This window comes from Rhinolophus sinicus, chromosome 5 (genome assembly GCF_057876585.1).
Source record: "Rhinolophus sinicus isolate RSI-liver-muscle chromosome 5, RSI-T2T, whole genome shotgun sequence".
Taxonomy (NCBI): Eukaryota; Metazoa; Chordata; class Mammalia; order Chiroptera; family Rhinolophidae; genus Rhinolophus; species Rhinolophus sinicus.
This window is the reverse complement of record NC_142505.1, coordinates 39,288,806-39,301,461: the sequence shown is the minus strand read 5'-3', so window position 1 is coordinate 39,301,461 and position 12,656 is coordinate 39,288,806. Positions and strand designations below refer to the sequence as shown.

General features: G+C 41.6%; 1 protein-coding gene across 11 annotated transcripts in view; it reads right to left on the bottom strand.

Moving 5' to 3' along the window:
• The window catches only part of ZBTB38 (zinc finger and BTB domain containing 38), a 108,878-nt gene that overhangs the window by 35,247 nt on the left and 60,975 nt on the right, over positions 1–12,656 (bottom strand). For 6 of the 11 annotated variants that reach the window (XM_088798376.1, XM_019747296.3, XM_088798374.1 and 3 more), the window contains one exon: positions 4,873–4,977. The gene's annotated coding sequence lies outside the window, so the exon portion shown is untranslated. Of the gene's footprint in view, positions 1–4,872; positions 4,978–5,760; positions 6,802–12,656 lie in introns of those variants that run through there. The other 5 variants (XM_088798372.1, XM_088798373.1, XM_088798380.1 and 2 more) reach the window with 3 other exon arrangements.

Genomic DNA, 12,656 nt, shown 5'->3' with positions numbered 1-12,656 from the left:
ACACCAAGGACAAGGGTCTGTAAGTCTCCAAGCTACAATCAAGAACAATGATCTAGTGCATACTCAGTATGTGGCAGGGAACACAACATGGGTGAGGAGAGAAGAGGCAGGACTTTGGAGTCAGATAAGAACCCAGGGTGTGAAAATCTCACCTCTGCAACACTGGCCACATTACTGGGACTCTTTGCCTCAACTGCCACCACACTAGGTTTTTATGAGCTTCTAACAAGATGATTGAGATAATGCACATAAGGTGTAGAACTGACTGCATGAAAGCCAGTTCTGTCTTCGGTTGTGGCTATAGGTATAGACAGAAACCCCGTTTCTAGAAAAAGCTCCAGGCTATCGGCATCCTCTTACAAGAGAAGCAAACTATCAATGGAATGACGACAACATAAAATAATTCAGTACAGTTTTAATAAACATACTCCTGTTAAGTCATTTGATTTTTAAATTATGTACAAGGAGCATAAAGCACAGATCAATACACACAAGTAAGTATGTTTCATATCCTCCATAAACAGTTTAAACACCAAACATGTATGTATGTCTCAATCCTTTCTTGTGAATAAGCAGAGAGCTATGATTAGGAGGAAAAACAGGATAAATTATTACTTTCCTATAAAATGAGGCTGTGATAGATAAACAGTATGAACTAGCCTCAAAATTATGATTCCAAGATGCGGAGAATGAGGGAAATATAATATGACAGATGTTTATGGACCAGAAGACCCAGAGTCAGATGGATATATGCATTAAAATAGTTTTAATGGCATGACTGTGCAATGCTGCTGCCATTAAATATATTAAAGATAACACCATTCCAAGTTACATTGGTTTTGCAAACTCTGGGCACTTATACAACAGGAAAAGAAGCTGATTTGGAAGTTGTGTGCCACCCAGAACTGCTATGGATACACAGCAGACAGCGATGGTGGGTGTAATAATACCACCATCCCTTGATTAGCTGGGATCCATTTGTTTTTATCTTATCACAAATATAAACCGTAAACACTAACGATACAAATATAAAACTTTTGAGCATAGACATGTCTTAACATTAATTGGATTTGAAGTCAGCATGTCAAGCCTCAAGTTTATCCCTTCCTAGCAACTGGCATCTGCCAGTCTTGATCACAGCAGTGACTGTTTCAAATGATGATCACCAGGGCCCCACCCCAAATCCCCTGGATTAGACTCTATGGGCCCGGGGCTTGGGAACCTCCATTTCAGTTCAGTTCCCCAGGTTGATTCTTATCCTTATTAAATTATAAGGTCACTTGAACTACGACAGCATAGATTAGCTATAGTGGAAGGTATGCTCTTTCCATGATAAAATTAAGGCATTTAAAATGAGTCATAAAGACAAGGCTTTGTGTACAGATGTACTTTACATAGAACTGTTCATATCTATACAAGGTTGTAAGCGGAAGGGAATCAGCATTTATTAATTGCCTACTATGGTATAGATCCTGACCAAATTATACATTATTACTCAATCTTCAAAATAATCCTATTTGAGTTGTGGATGGAAAAAGTTAGGCTTAGACAGAAAGTAACTTTTCTGAAGTAACAAGCCTGGAAAATGGCCCAGTGCGGTTGTGAAACTAGATTTATCTAACCCCAGTCTTTTCATTCCATTGTATTAAGCTCATATGCCCATGAAACACACACACACTCACGTCATAAGACAGCCATAAGGTAAAAAGGCAAAAGAATTAAATAACTTTTAGAATCCTTTTACATCAACAGAAATGTAGTTTTTAAAGAACTTACTGAATCAAAAGTCTTTGGTCTATCTGATGACAACAGAATAAAATGTATGACTACTATCAAAACCATATTTAACAGCCTGAATTTTAGTAATCAGAAGTGTATTTTGAGGCTCAGTACAGTCAAATCTTGATCTACGCAAGCTATAAAGTTCTGCAAATGAAACATCTTAATATTCATTCTGCAAGTTATATAACCTTACAAAAGAAAACACCAACAAATGTGTGATCTAGCAATTGTCAATCCAATGGCCATCTTGCACTTCTCCCGCCCCCTCCAACATCTGCCACTCCAGGTTCACTCCACTGGGAAACCCCCTTCTGCTGGCTTCTGGAGTCATGTTCTCTTGTGGTGCTTCCTTGCTCTCTTGCCAGACTTCTCTTTAGATCTTCCCTAGATCTTTCTTTCATTTCTCATAAAGCTCTGTCCTCAACCTCTGCCTCTCTATAGTCTCTCTCTGGAAAATCTCTTCTCCCACCTCTTGACTTATTTATATCCCAATGATTCCCAAACTAGTGCTGGCCTTCCTCTGGAGCACAAAGCCCCAATCTGTCTGGGAGACATCATACTTCAACACTTCAAACTCGGCACCTCTTAAATGCAGCTCCTCATCCCTTTCCACGTTTGCTGCATGGGTACCAGGCTCAGCTGTTTCTTCTCTACTGAGATGTCAGATGGTATCAATTCTTTCCTTTACATCTATTCCTTTCCCATTTCACTGCTATCACCCCTTTTAGGCCTTCCCCCTGACCCTTTTCCTTGGTGAACTGTGGGAGCCTTCTACCTAGTCTCCCTGTCTCTGATTTCTGCCCTGCTTTTCCTCCCGATCTCCCCACGATACACAGCCACGACACTTCCCTGTTCAAATATCTCCAATGACTCCTATTGGTTAATACATTCATATGTCCCAGCGTGGCATTCAAGACCACAGTTATTCAGCACCAAATGTTCTCCAGCTTTCTTTCCCACTCGATGCCAGTTCTAACTCAACTGGGTCCACTACCTTTCCCTGAATATGCTCCATGCTTTCCTGTTCTCCAGCTCTCCCTTCTATCTTAAATGCCTCCTTCTCTTCTCTTTGGTGGAAACTCCACATCCTTCAAGGACTTGCTTAAATGCTTTCCTCAAGAAAGAGTAGCTAGAGGGAAAAGGGACCTCTTCCTCCTCAAATTGCCAAAATATCTTTTTTTGGCACTTACCACACAGTTATTTTTGCATATTTTATTTCCTCACCTACAAAACAGGGTCTGAGAGGGAAGGAACCACATCTTTTTAGTATATGTGCTGCCGAAGCGAGCACAAGAACCACATCTTTTTGCTGCGCACTCCTCCATTCTCTCTAGCACAGTGTCACACTCATAGTAGATATTCAATAAATATTTGCTGTACAACGTTAATAGGACTTCTAAAAGTTTACAAAGCCTATTTACATTCAGCATCTCACTTGTTCTATTTGGAGCTTAAGTTTATTACAAATAGCATTCAAGACTTACAATCTGATTACCGTTGCTTAATGTAATTATTGGCACTATCTCTAACTTTGTACCTTGTAAAATTACAGTAGCTCTTAAACTGCTTTACTTCTGAACACTCATAGTCCTGCGTGGCCTCCAGCAAAGAGGACAGAACATTTTGAGTCAAAGAAAGGCCACTTGCCAAACTGGTTTTTTTCTCTGTCTATAGGTTAAGTGTATACAAATAAAAGGCTTCTGTTGGCAGATGACAGTAACAGCAAAAGCAAAATTTAAAAGGGGAGTAAGAAATTCCTTTCTGAAGATTTAAAAAAAGATTTTTCTACATACCCATTTGGAATCCTATTTATGAGTTGGAGCTGATATTCTAGCATGTTAACAACAGAAAAATCTCTAACAGGTGAACAATAATTTCTTGCCAAGAGACTGAATATGACTAACATCATGATGGCAAAAGCATAGCACTGTTTGGTCTTGAATACCCAAGTGCCTTGTAGGAGCTCGATGAATATTTATTGAATGAACACATAAACAAATGAATTTAGAGAAGACCTTCCTGTTGTTTGTAAACTGAAAGTATAAGTTTTCATAGATGGATGGAAGGATATGTTAAATTTGAAAAATGTTAAAAAATTGTATCGAGGGGCAAGAACTGTGATATGTCAACTCCTCCTGTGACAGATCCCACTCTCAGTGCTGGAGCAGCGGGTGAAGGAGGGATGACTGTCAGGCACTGCCTATTAGACTACGCTTCTTCGAAGTTTCGGTTGCAAGCCCCTCCAGGCCAGCACTTTACCTTGAGCCCTGTGGTCCTCGCACTGGGTTTTGCATACAGAATGTGCACCACAACCGCAGCATGAGATGCAAAGACCTCTACGACCTGCCTCTGCATTTTCATACTTCAATCCTTTACATCTATTCTTCTTTATCTCGTAGGAGGATTGAGGAATAAATAAAAATACAACACTTTGTCCCTTAACACACTGCCTTACACACACACATACACACACACAAATGTTTGATAAATGGGAGTTGTTACTGTCATTATCTGGGGCTTTGCATGTACCTCAAAGGTAGTGTTTAGTGGGCTGGGCTGTCAGCACTTGCCCGCACAAAGTGCAAGTGTCCTGGGGGGTGGGCTCTTCACCCGTCTATCCTGAATGCCTAGCACAGTGCTCACCCCACAGCGAGCCCTGAGGCTGGCTGCATGACTGAGCAAATGAGATCAGGTTCCAGGCCTGCCTCTACCCCAGCCCACTGGGTCACACATTTAAATTCTCTGGGCCTCAGTGATTATCTGTTGGTCCTTCTAGCTTAGACAAGCTAGCGATCTATAAAGAGATTTACTGAAGTTCCCAAGACAATCACTGGCAGAACTGGAACGAGAAAACAGTTGTCCTGGAGCCCTGCTCACTTTAGTTCCCGGCTCACTTTAGTTCCCCCTTCATTATGGAGGCCTCACATGCCAAATCTCCTTAGTAACCGTTCGCTTAAATATTGTCTCTTTGTAATTCCCAAACCTGGTAAAATGCTAGCACAAATCATATGCCCCTTGGGAGGCCTTCACTCCCTCAAAAAAACCATTTCCTATTTCATGTAGACTACGGAGACTTGCAAATTCAGTTACCTCAGGTAGAACGGACCAGCCTTGACAAAATTAGTTTCTCGTGCTTGGGAAGAAATCACTTGGAAATCCTTGGTTCTGAGTCCTCCATTTCTTCCACATCAAGATCTAAAAAAAGAAAAGAAAAAGTGCAATGTCTCAAGACTAGCTGCCAGGATTTGATGCGTCAGCCACAATAGTAATTATAATTAGCCTGTGTTTTGAACACCTACTGTAAGTCAAGCACTGAGTACAGTGATTGACATATGACCTCAGATAGTCTTCATAATATGCCTCAAATGTAGGAGATATTCCCCCACTTTACAGCTACACCAAAAGAGGCTCTGAAAGGTCACGGAATCTTCTCAAGGTCACACAGCTAGGTTATGTTAGACCTGGGACTTAAACCCAGGTTCAATTGATTCCAAAGCCTGGGTTATTAACCTGTAAGTCAGGGTTTTACAAACTTCTTTGACAATGACCCACGGTTTTTAAAAATTACATTATATAAATGAACCCCAAAGTCTCAAAACAATGTTTACTCTTACTATGTGCAATGCATTCTGATATTTTCTATTCTATTTGATTCTTTTCTACACTGCATTATTCTATACCTTTTAAAGAATTCCAATAGTAACTGATTTCACAATCTTCTAGTGGGTCCCCACTCTTACTGGAAAACACTATACTTAGATATAGTACCTCAGTAGAATTTTTTCTGAAACCACGTACTAAATCCTCCCATGCTTTTTAACCATGAGAACCCGACCAAATAGTTGAGCTTCATAATTAGGAGGGAAATCTTTAACCGTTAAAATATGTATAAGGCACAATGACGCATATCATCTATAACGGATCCTTAAAAGGTATGTTCAATTAGGGCCCAAGTCCAGAATGAAATGAGTCACTTACCTATAGCAGAGCAGGAGTTATCAAGTGGAACCGCGGACGGACTAAAATCTAAGGTGATTTATTATATACCCTGCAAAGAAGTGCCTAGCAGCGGGCGGTTGTGTTGTACCAACTGAGCACACCTACCTAACTACACTGCAAAAGTAGGAGGCTGAGATTGCGACCCCCTGGGGGCAGGACCCTGACTTTGCATGTTCCATTCAATTCCAGGGGCTTGATGCTGAACCAGGGAAATCATTAGGTTCCCGTAGGGTCAGGCCTGGGGTCCGAGTCACAGTCGCGGGGAGGGGAGGTACGGCTGTCGGGGCAGTTCCGGGGCCCGCTGGACCCCAGCCCACAACGTCCCTTGGGTGCGCATTTCTCCCCCGGCCCCCCGCCCCCTAGCACAGCTGCGCAGTTGGGTCACTAGATGCGGCGCAACCTGCCCCGACTCTGCAGTTGGGCCCCCTCCCCCTCCGGCGCAGGCCCCGGAGCCCGGGCACCTGCGGGCGCTGGGTCCCTGCAGCAGCTCGTCCCTCCAGGGCTGGCGGAGCTCACAGCCCTGCGCCAGTGCTTCCAAGCCAGGTTTCCAGGCTCCCTCCCGGGGAGAGGAGGGGCAGGCTGATCGCGCCCGGGGCCCCGCGCCCACAGGCCGTGCTTCCCCCACCCACCAGCGCACACAGACCCTACGACTGGCACTTACAGGGCTCGACTCCTGCGCTGCGAGCGCGTTTCCCCCGGGGGTCCATGGCGCTTCCGGACCCGCCAGGCCCGCCGCCGCGCCGCACAGCACCGCCCAGAAAATGGACGCCGGCGGCTGGGCTCTGCCAGCCCGGCCCGCCCCCGGCGCGGGGCACAGAACGCGGCCAGTCCGGGAGGAGGTCGGCGCGACCCTCAGCTCGCGGCCAGGGGCGCTAGGGGTCCTGCTGTGCGGAGAATAAGGCCTCGGGAGGGCGCGGCGGGACCCGAGGGGCCCCACGACGGCGCCGCGAGGCTCCAGACCCCACCAAGCGGGCAGCGGCCTGCGCCTCCACCTTCTCCCGGGAAAATACAATTCAGAACCTGTGGAAGAACAACCCACTTAGGTGTCTACAGTCATTATCAGAACAAGGCCTTGGTCTGCAGGAGGGTCCCAGGGTTCCGGACCCAGATCCCAGACAGCGACCAAACCCTGCACATTTGTGAGAGGCAGGATTCAGAGAAAGTCAAGTGCAGTTTTAATTGTAACAAATTCTCTGGAATAGGGTGTCACCTGCGCTTTCCCATGGCTGTCAGGAGAGGCCTAGATTGATTTTCCCCACGTGATATAAAAGATATTTCACGCAAAAGACCCAGTCGTCTTCCTTAAATAAAGGGCACTGACTGTTTATTAGGATCTTTCTTCCAAGACCCAGGGACCGCTCATTGAAGACGTGTTTACAGAGGCCTGCCACAGTAAATACACTCGCGTTGTAGAGCTAACAGCTACAGGTTTTGTTTGCTTGTTTTTAAAAAACCATCCTGTGTTTTGGTAGTATGAGTCTTATTTAAAATTTTTCTCTAGAAAGGATTCACTCCCAGATTAAGACTTGAAAGGGTAGAAAGTCTGTTCTTTGCTCGACTTACATCCTGTTTTTGGCTTGGAGTACCGTGTTTATAATTCTGCATCCTAGTTCCTCACCGTGTTTTTAAGAATATGATCATTTTGATGAATACAGTAGATTCCAATATTAAATACAAAATCCTGTAAAACTTTTTTTATTTTACATAAGGGAAAATATATGGGCTTAAAGTCAAATGAAAGGATCATGCAATTAAAAACAAAAGTAGTGTTTTGAAGACCGGCAGGTTGGGCAACATGCACACACATGTACGCTAGCAGTGCCCAACATCCTCAAAGCCAAGCACCTTTTATTCTCTCTCTCTCTCTCTCTCTAGGCCACATGGTTACAAAGATCTATCCCACTAAATTGCATTTATTAACTAATGATTCATCTTCCCACTTAAAAAAACAACGACCCTGCAATGTTTTTCTGTACGTAACTAACCGTCAATTAGGGCTTCTACAAAACCTGAGGTAACCCGTTGTTAATCGTGGATTCCAACCTAAAGAAACTTGTAGTCTCATTGTAAATTTGCGTGTTTCCATTGAGGCTTTTGGAAACTGAAAATCATTCGGACCTCCAACAAAACTCAGGCACACAAATTAGAAACCATGGGCATTGCTCTCTGTACTTCCTTGAGATTGGAAGTGGGAAGTGGTAGAGCAGATTTTGCCTTTGGATTCTGTCTGCCTGGGGTTAAAGCCCAGCTTTGTCACTTACAAGGTCACGCACTATGTAACTTTAGGCAAATTACCAACTTCCCTGTGCCTTGGCTTCCTTGTCTGTAAAATGGGGCTAATTTTAATATTATGCTTACCTTGTAGGGCTTTTTGATAATTAAATGGGATAGTAACATATAAAACATCTACAATAATAGTGCCTGGCACATAGTAAGTACTCTGTAAGTGTAAGCATTTGTGGCTATTAGTGCGGGAAGTCAAGTATTCAGAGCTCTAAGTTTCTACAGTCCAAGCCGTAAGAATCATAGCTACTTGTGTAAAGCAACATTTATACCCCAGAAATTTTCCATGAGTTAGCTTCCAGAGTCACATGGTGGGTGACATAAAGGGATTTAAACACAGTTCTGACTCCACAGTCCACTTTCTGTGCTGCTAACATGTTCCAAGGTGGTACCTTGATCAGACGCTGTCAACAGCTTGTTAAGGGTGAAATCGGCTCTGGCTTTCTTTCCTAAGAGGCTTAGCAAATGAATGGCTCCTTACATCCACTTGGGAATCTACAAACAGTGGCATTTCTTTCTCATTAGAGCTAAATGTTTCTCCAGAAGCGAGTAGATTTCCCCAAATTGTTATTAATAACTAAAATATCGTGGCAACAGTTTTAAACACCACAGCCTAAAACTTACATAATCACCCTGTCCTTCAAAATTTTCCACCCTTCCTCATAACCAGTCGCAGATTCTCTCTCTTAATCATTCTTCTGACTATGGGGAACTATCTGGAAATTTCCAGGAACATCCCAACTTGTCATAATTTTATTCTTTTCTGGAAAGGTTTATTCTTTTCTGGAAAGGTTTATTCTTTTCAAAACAACTAAATGTGATTTATTTTTCTATGTCTTTGTAATGCTTTTCATTTTAATACGTTTGCTAATGACAAAAAATAAAAAATCCTAAAACTTTCAAGATTCTCTCCTCTCTTCTTAAATTTCTACCAGTTCTTCGACAGCATGGCTCCTGATCGTTTTCTAGTGGCCTATTTAGGAGGCAGTTCTCATTTTTCTACCTAATTTCTTTTAATCTCTACAATTTCCATTATGCTACAAGCACCTGCTTGCACATTTTGATTTAGGACTATTAGCCAATTTAACATTTACTACCCCTCTTCTCTTTCTTTTTTTAAAGTTTCAATATTATCATACAAAAAGATTTAAGTATCATCTCTATTAAACCCACTTGCTTCTTCTGTTTCCCACCATGAGTTAGGAATCTATAACTCATGGTCTCCCATATTTGCAAAGCACTCTGTGGATTTAATTTATTGTTTTACTTTTCTTTTCTCTTTCCCTCATCATGGGCACTCACCAAATTCTATCACTTGGCCTCCCGTTATGTGGTTGCTTATCTCTTTCCTTTCAAGCATTTTAAGAAAGTCTCTGTCCAAATCATTTTTTCTAATCTCCACCACATTCCTGAAAGGCCTCTTGTGATGTTGTGTTGCGAAGTCTACTAAAGCCCCTGAAGAGGCAGTGTTTAGAACAGGGGTGTCAACTTCCAAAGCTCATGGGAGCCAGGCAGGAAGTAATGTGAATAGGGGCCTAAAGGATAATCCATGTTCTACGGAAATGGGGAGTGGGGGTGGTCACTACCCAGCTCCAGACCAACTGTTGCCAGCTGGGTATGCCAGCTCTGCAGAATTTTCCAATGAAGCCCAAATCAGGATTTTTGTATAAAATATATGAAATGTTGACTACTTAAAAAATAAAAAGAATCTGAATCTGATCAAGTCTCTAGCTATAACTACCAATTTACAGGAAACCTCTGAGACAGGGGAACATGTAAAACAGCACCAAGGAATGCAATCATCAAATTTCAGATTGTGGGAAACTCTATGAGTCAAACAAACTGTTTCTTCAACAAAATTTTTATAGCAATGGCAAGGATGAAAGAGAGGGAGGGAAATCTATAGATTAAATGAAATTTAAAGGAATAGTAATTGCATTGTATGGACCTTATTTGGACTTGAGCTTTGGACAAATTGTGTTTTTTTTTTAAATGACCTAATTGGATAAATTTGAATGTTGACTATGATATTTGATGTTACTAAAGAATTATTATTTTTATCCATGTGATAATGATACTGTGGTTATTTTTCTTTCTTTAAAAAAAAATCTATATCTTTAAATGTATTTTTTTAGTAATCCACATTTTAAAAACTTTTTATTTAGAAATATTTCAGTTATAGAAAAGTTGCAATAGTACCAAAAACTCCTATATATATTCTATAAATTCTATATTCTATATTTATCTATTTATCTACCTATTATTTTTTTTCCTTTTATAAGTTGCAGACATCATTCTCTTTTACCCCTCAACATTTCAGTATTTATTTCCTAAGAAAAAGGGATTTCACTTAGTGTCCTTATCTTTTACAAATCATTCTAAAATACTTAAGAGATAAAATTATATTTTATGGGTTTTTAAAAAATAGTAATGCAGGAGAGTATTTACATGAAACAAGATTGGCCAGCAGTTGAGAAATGTTGAAGCTGAGTGATTGCTGCATGGGGATTCATTAAACTAGTCTTTCCATATTCTACCTATATTTAAGATTTTCATAACAAAGTTTTAAAAGATTATGTTAATGAAAGACTTTATATAAAAGGCTTATGATATAATATTAAGTAAATAAAAAGAAGTCACTAAATTGTCCAGAAAATATTATCTCAATTCTTAGAAAACAATCACCAGGTATAGATAAAAGACTGAAAAAAACATGCCAAAATGATACCATTCCAAATTTTTTCACAGTAGATATATTTTACTTTTATAAATAGACGGAAAAAAGATAATACAATTACAAAAATAGAAAACAAAAACATTGGTGACTGATTCAATTAAAACTACTGTTAAAGTCAAACAAAATACATATGTGGAGTAGAGTGGCCAATGGGCCCCCAGTTTACAGATTTTGACTTAGAAAATGGATCCACAAACTATCACCTATGGGCCAGTTTGGCCCACCACCTCTTTTTGTATAGCCCACAAGCTGAGGATGATTACTACATTTTTAAATGCTTGAAAAAAAATCAAAAGGAGAATAATATTTTGTGACATGGAAATTACATGAAATTCAAATTTCTGTGTCCATAAGTGAAGTTTTACTGGTACACAGCTTCAGTCTCATTTCCGTATCCATGGCAGAACATCTATTATTATTATTATACTTAATATTATATATTATTATATTTTTAATTTTAACCAATAAAAAGTTTGTGGAAATTTTTCTCCGTTGTTATATAAATACCTACATAATATCTTCAATTTTGCTTCGAACTACAAAGCCTAAAATATTTACTATCTAATCCTTTATTTAAAAAAAAAAATTGGAAACCCCTGGCTTAGAAGTGGGCTTCCCGTGTAAACTGAAAGCAGCTTGGTTTAGTAGAAAGAGCACTGGACTAGGAGTCAAGCATGGCCACTCAACTCTCCTAGTGACTTGGAGAGTCACAACTTCTCAGGGCCACGGTACCCTCAATGATAGAATAAAGTGGGCCTAAGCTCCACACAGCAACTGAAGTCTGTGGTTCACATTCCAGTAGCGCTAAACAAAAGTACAGGGATGATGACAACACTGAGTGCTGCTATGGCAGCCAGGTGTGGTTCTCCTGGAGACCAACAAATTCAAACAGTCGAAATATCCACTGGGGATGGCTTACCAGGCATTCAGGCCAGGGGCTGGATAGGATGAAGAGCAAGGAAGGCCAGACTTTGAGGGCTCCAAACCCAGAGCAGCATGCCTGCCGTGGGCAACACAGCTTTGAGAAAAAAGAGTTTCTAAAACCTGTAGCTTAAAGCTGGTGTGTTGGGTCTATCTCCAGCCTGGGCTTTGTGGAAGACCAAAAGTACGAGGTCGCAGTGGTACGAGTGAAAACTACTCATTTAAAGGTTAATCCAGATCTAGTAGGGTGATGTGGGGTGGGGCTCTCTGGCATCCTCAGCATGTAAAATGGGATGGAGACTTCCTAAGACTTAGGGCTAAATCACCTTCAAGGACCTCAGTCTGTAGGTTGTTCGTAATAGCCGACGTGGGACAATTAAGCAGTAAGGCCAACATTACGAGTGAAGCCAGACAGAACATCAGAGCACACCGTCATACGCATTTTGGGGGCTCTCCTAAGCTTTTGTTTTCTCATTGAAACTCCTCCCCATTTTTTCTCCCTGCACCCTGAACCCCAGCTTAAGGGTGTGGCATACAGCATCTCATTTTTGTGTGCCCATCCACCTGCCTCCCTCCTGCTCACTTTGTTCCCTCTTTTGTATTTTCTGCACAACAACCCTTCCCTCCTGCTGCGCTCTCAGTCTGCAGTCATCTCCATCTCCCCATTTCGCCTCCCAGATGACCATCCCCTTCTCTTCCACATCGTTTCCCCACTATCCTGCATTTTCTAGAGAACCTTTTAATGCTGTCGCCCCTTTCTTTCCCTACTAAAGGTTCCCCTCTTCCCTTCCACAGCTCAAGAAACAAGAGGAAGGGAAAAAAATTACAAAGGCACTGCCCTTCTGGGATTTCAGCACATTCTTAGTGGGTGGCTTTTGTTTTCTCCTCTCACTGGCTTGTAAGGCCCTCGGGGCAGGGACTCCAGTCCTGCTCT